This window comes from Otolemur garnettii, unplaced genomic scaffold (assembly GCF_000181295.1).
Source record: "Otolemur garnettii isolate 467f Iridium unplaced genomic scaffold, OtoGar3 scaffold00059, whole genome shotgun sequence".
In the NCBI taxonomy this organism is placed as follows: Eukaryota; Metazoa; Chordata; class Mammalia; order Primates; family Galagidae; genus Otolemur; species Otolemur garnettii.
In genome coordinates this window covers 7,816,163-7,821,275 of record NW_003852454.1, presented here as the reverse complement: position 1 = coordinate 7,821,275, position 5,113 = coordinate 7,816,163, and the positions used below count along the sequence as shown (strand labels likewise).

General features: G+C 45.1%; 1 pseudogene; it reads right to left on the bottom strand.

Moving 5' to 3' along the window:
- Positions 1–3,686: 3,686 nt before the first annotated feature.
- Positions 3,687–4,723, bottom strand: LOC105887255 (annotated as a pseudogene).
- Between the last annotated feature and the right edge of the window lie 390 nt (positions 4,724–5,113).

Sequence of the window (5,113 nt, the reverse complement as noted above, 5' to 3'; positions counted from 1 at the left end):
GGGTGTCATATTGCAATTCCATGTTGCAAAGTAAATATCTTCCTATTAAATTTGCAGAGCAGAAAGGAATCTTTTCAGTCAAAGGTTCAAGTGTTACCAAGAAGAGCTGGAAGATAGGGAAGAGTTGTAGGTTATTTGAAATATCTACCACCTCCACCAATCTCTATGAGATGGAACACAGGTGGCACAGTGAAATTCAAAGAGCAGCACAAGTTCCACCAGGAATTGATGAGACTAACCATTACTATTTATAGTTAATTCCCCCTCAGTGTTCAGGGCAGGTGTCCTCAAACTACGGCCCATGGGCCACATGCAGGACACCTAGGACATTTATCTGGCCCGCCAGATGTTTTTGCCACTGGCGCCTGTCCTGCTTAGCAGCTGACTCATCTCGAGGCCCACAGTCTGGCTCTTTAATGGTCTGAGGGACAGTGAACTGGCCCCCTGTTTAAAAAGTTTGAGGACCCCTGGTTTAGGTAAAGTAGAGTGAGTGTTGAGGGGTAAGGCAGCATAGCATGTTCTCTTCCCTCTTTGGATCACCCTCAGCAATCTTATTTGAAGAATTTTTCTTTATCTTGTTTTTTCTTTGCAAGATGAGACTATCTTCCAATGTCCCTGCTGTGTACAACAGCTGTAAGTGTTTTTACCAGTAGGCAGTTGATTGGAAAGTGGATCACCTAAGCTGTCTGATCTGCTGGGCATAAGTTTGGTTTTGGTTATGTATTCATATTTATTATCAAACTCTTTCAAAATATTTTTCTGGGAGTTATAGTACAAGTAAGGAAGCTATTTCACATTATAATTTATATTTTTTAATTAGGTCTCTAATCTCAGATTTAATTCCAATGACAAAATGAAATAGCCACTAGTACATCATTAGTGCTTCCTTTAACTCATGTTGTCAGAAGGTGTTCTCTTGACTATCCTGAAAATCTCCTGGACTTGCATCTCTTCTCTATTTTTATGATTTAATTTTGATCCAAACAATTTTTCTGAAAATAGTTCAGATGTGGCTTTCAGGATGTTTTGACCTACTTTTATGGGTTTTTTCCCCTTTGAATTTCTTATAGAAAGAGACACCCTGTAGGGTCCTTTCCAGGTCATTCTAATCAACTTTTGCATTCCAGGATTTAACCTGAGATCTGACCAATGTGTTTACCTCGCCTCTATCAACCTATACAAGTTAATATAACTTAAGTAACACTGGCTCATATGCACCCCAAATAATTCTGAATTATTATTGTATATTGATAGCTACTGGTCTAACTTGTGTTTATAGAAATCCTTAATTGAGCTCAAGGCTTAAATTCTATAATCACCTACATGCCTGACTCATGGGAGAGGTGGAACTTTAGAAGGAACTGACATTTTGGGGACTTGGGCTATAGGTAGGGAGTCAAGGTAAGGGTAAGATAAGGCAGGAGTTAATGGGGGTGAGGAAGGAGAGGTATCAAAAGAATGAGGGGAAAGAGGGAAAACTTCATCTAGGGAAGCAACTGGAAGATAAGATAGAAGAAGATTTAGTAGGGAGATGAGTCTGGTTTGTTGCTGCTTAATTTAGTCAAATGGCTAATTAGCTTTGGCCAAAGACTCTTAGTGAAGCAATTACTGAATGAGAATTTCATCCAGAGGCCTTGCACATCAGAGAAACCATGGTGCCCATTGGGCCTGGGAAAATTCTTCCTTTCCTTTTCAAAGGCGCCTTTCAAATAAACAGTTCTATTCCATTCAAGTCTTCCCCAGCATATGTACCGAGAGCTCAGATCATCCTTGATGAAGTTATGTCATCTAGAGAGAGGCGTGAGAACTGGCATTGTAATGAGGGTGCACAGAAGCAGCAGGATATTTTCCTGGCACAGGCAAGGACTGAAACTTAGACCTTCCCACTGGAGCTGGCAGTGGTCAGCAGAAACGTGCTGTGCACCCCAAGTGCTGAGTCACCAACCACCAACACAGCAGTTGTCCTCCTCCAGATGCAAACCTGACAATCTGTGCCCCCGGCAGACAAAAAGGCAGTAAGAAGGCTCTCTCTGGATGAAAGCCAAGCACGTGAGACAGAAAACTGAGGTGGGAAGACAGCCTCAGCCAATGCCACTAGTCGCTTATGGCACAGTCTGTCCAAGTGGACAGCAGTCCACTGAGCACCCTAAACTCCCAGTTTGTGAGGTTGGCTCAACAGCAGGCTTGGAGGGTCTGCACCCACATTCCACCCACGATTCTTCCCTTATAACAAATAATACTTGTACACAGCACAAGACCGAAATACAAAAGAGAACAAACATGGATGAAAACAAAGGGTCTAATTCCACCAAGGGCGCCAGATGGGAACCATAACAAAACCCAGACAACAAACAGAGAGAAAAGCCTGGGAGAGCAGGCTTTTCCTGCAGAGAGCAGAGTGAGGCCTGGTGCTAAGACACAGAGGGCCTCTGTGTGCCACGCCTGACTGAGGCTTCCTAGGCGCCCATGGCAGCCCTGCGCATCCATAACTGTCTTCAGGGTCATTCTCTCCCTTGCTGGAAGGACGACATATTTGCAGCCAAATAGCTCTCTCTGCCCGTTTCCTCCAGTAGAATCCCTGAAGCCCGGCAGCCTTCCTTCATTTCCTCTGGCTCTGCACCTGCAGCCTAAACTGGCAGCATTTCTGCTGAGGTGCCGATCCACAGGCTGCACATTTAATATCTTCAGCACGTGGCTGTCCAGCCACACCTGTGGCCCTGTTCACACTCTCAGGATAAGCTGAGTCTCTTAATCATCAAACACTGATTTCTTTTTGCTAGACAGTTCTTTCTTCTACTCATCTCTCTTCTCACATTTTACCAAAAGCAGCAAAACTAAATGAGGCCTTGCTCTCCCCACTTTGCTTAGAAATCTCCCCAGCTGCCTATCCAGAGTCATTGCTTATGTTTACTACTCTCTAAAAAGTAGAACACAGTTCCACCAGGCATCAGCCATTTTGTACAAGGATCTCCTCTCCTGTAGCTTGCAATACTGTTTCCTCATATCCGTCCAAGGGCTTAACAGAAGCACCTTTAAAAATTGTATTTTTCCTAAAAGTCTTGTAAAGGCAATCTAGGCTTTTTCTGTCAAGCACCTCAACACTCCTAGTTTTACCAAATTTCAAAGCCACATCCACATTTCTAGGTGTATGTTATAGCATCACCCCATTTCTTGTTACCAAAGTCCGTATTAGTTTTTTAGGGCAGCCGTAAGAAGCTATTGCAGACTAGCTGATTTTTTTAAAACAGAAACTTATATTATCTGTCCATTCTGGGGGCCAGATGAGAGTGTTGACAGGATCGCTTTCTTCTGAGAGCTGTACCGGAGGATGTACCCTATGCCTCCCTGTTGGTTCAGGGGTTTGCTGGCGATCTTTGCTCTTTAGCTTGTAGGGACTTCACCCTCATTGCTGCCTTCATCTTCACATGGTTTTCTCCTTCTGTGTGTCAATGTCCAAATTGCCCCCTTTCCTAAGAACACCGGTCATATTGGATCAGGGCCCTACACTACCCAAGTACAACCTTTTTTTTTTTTTTTTTTACTGAATTCAGGGAACTTTATTGATGTTACATGACAAGGTGGGGCTCCTAGGCCCCTCCCATTCTTTAGGGGGTCTGGTGTGGAAACTGTGTTGAGGGAAATTCTCAGTGAGGTGGGGGACTGAGTAGACAGGGGCACCCCAGCAGCTAAGGGCCTTTCTCTTCCTCTCGTGCTCTGGCTGGGGCTGGTGGTCTGGGGGTTCTTACCTTATTGGAGGCCATGTGGGCCATAAGATCTACCTCCCTGTTGCTGTAGCCAAATTCATTATCATACCAAGCAATGAGTTTTACAAAGTGGTCATTGAGGGCAATGCTCGCTCCAGCATCAAAGGTCGAACAATGGCTGTCACTGTTGAAGTCAGAGGAGACAACCTGGTGCTCAGTGTAACCCAGGATGCCCTTAAGGGGGCCCTCTGATGCCTGTTTCACTACCTTCTTGATGTCATTGTACTTGGCAGCCTTCTCCAGATGACAGGTGAGATCCACGACTGACACATTGGCAGTGAGGACATGGAAGCCCATGCCAGTAAGCTTCCCATTCAGCTCAGGGATGACCTTGCCCACAGCCTTGGCTGCAGCAGTTGAGGCAGGGATGATGTTCTGGAGAGCCCCGCAACCATCATGCACAACTTCCCAGAGGGGCCATCCATAGTCTTCTGGGTGGCAGTGATGGCATGGACTGTGGTCCTGAGTCCCTCCACAATGCCAAAGTTGTCATGGATAACCTTAGCCAAGGGGGCTAAGCAGTTGGTGGTGCAGGGGGCATTGCTAACAATGCTGAGGCTGTTTTCATACTTCTTGTGGTTCACACCCATCACAAACATGGGGGCATCAGCAGAAGGGGCAGAGATTATCACTTTTTTGGCACCCCCTTGTAGGTAAGCCCCAGCTTTCTCCATGGTGGTGAAGACACCAGTGGATTCCACAACATACTCAGCACCTACCTCACCCCATTTGATTTTGGTGGGATCTTGCTCCTGGAAGATGGTTATAGGATTTCCATTGATGACAAGCTTCCCGTTCTCAGCCTTGACTGTGCCATGGAATTTGCCATGCGTGGAATCATACTAGAACATGTAGACCATGTAGTTGAGGTCAATGAAGGGGTCATTGATGGCAACAACATCCACTTTGCCAGAGTTAAAAGCAGCCCTGGTGACCAGGCACCCAATATGACGAAAGCCGTTTATTCCAACCTTCACTTTCACTATGGTGCCTCAGGGATGGGGGCTGGAGCTGCACTAGAAGAAGCGGCTGTCTGATGAATGGGAGGACCAGAGAACAACCTTATCTTAACATAACTAATTACATTTGCAATGACCCTGTTTCTAAGTAAGGTCACAGTCTGAGATACGTGCAGTTAGCAACTCCACATACAAATTTAGGACATGCAATTCAGCCTACAACAGTTTCCATAGGTGTCTTAAACTTTTAAAATGCATCCTTCTTTCCTTAACAATGAATAATTTCTTGAATTTAGTAGAATCTGGTTACATGAAATAAAATTGCTACTTTATAGCTGAGCATTGTGGTGTGTGCCTGTAGTCCCAGCTACTTGGGAAGCTGAGGCAAGA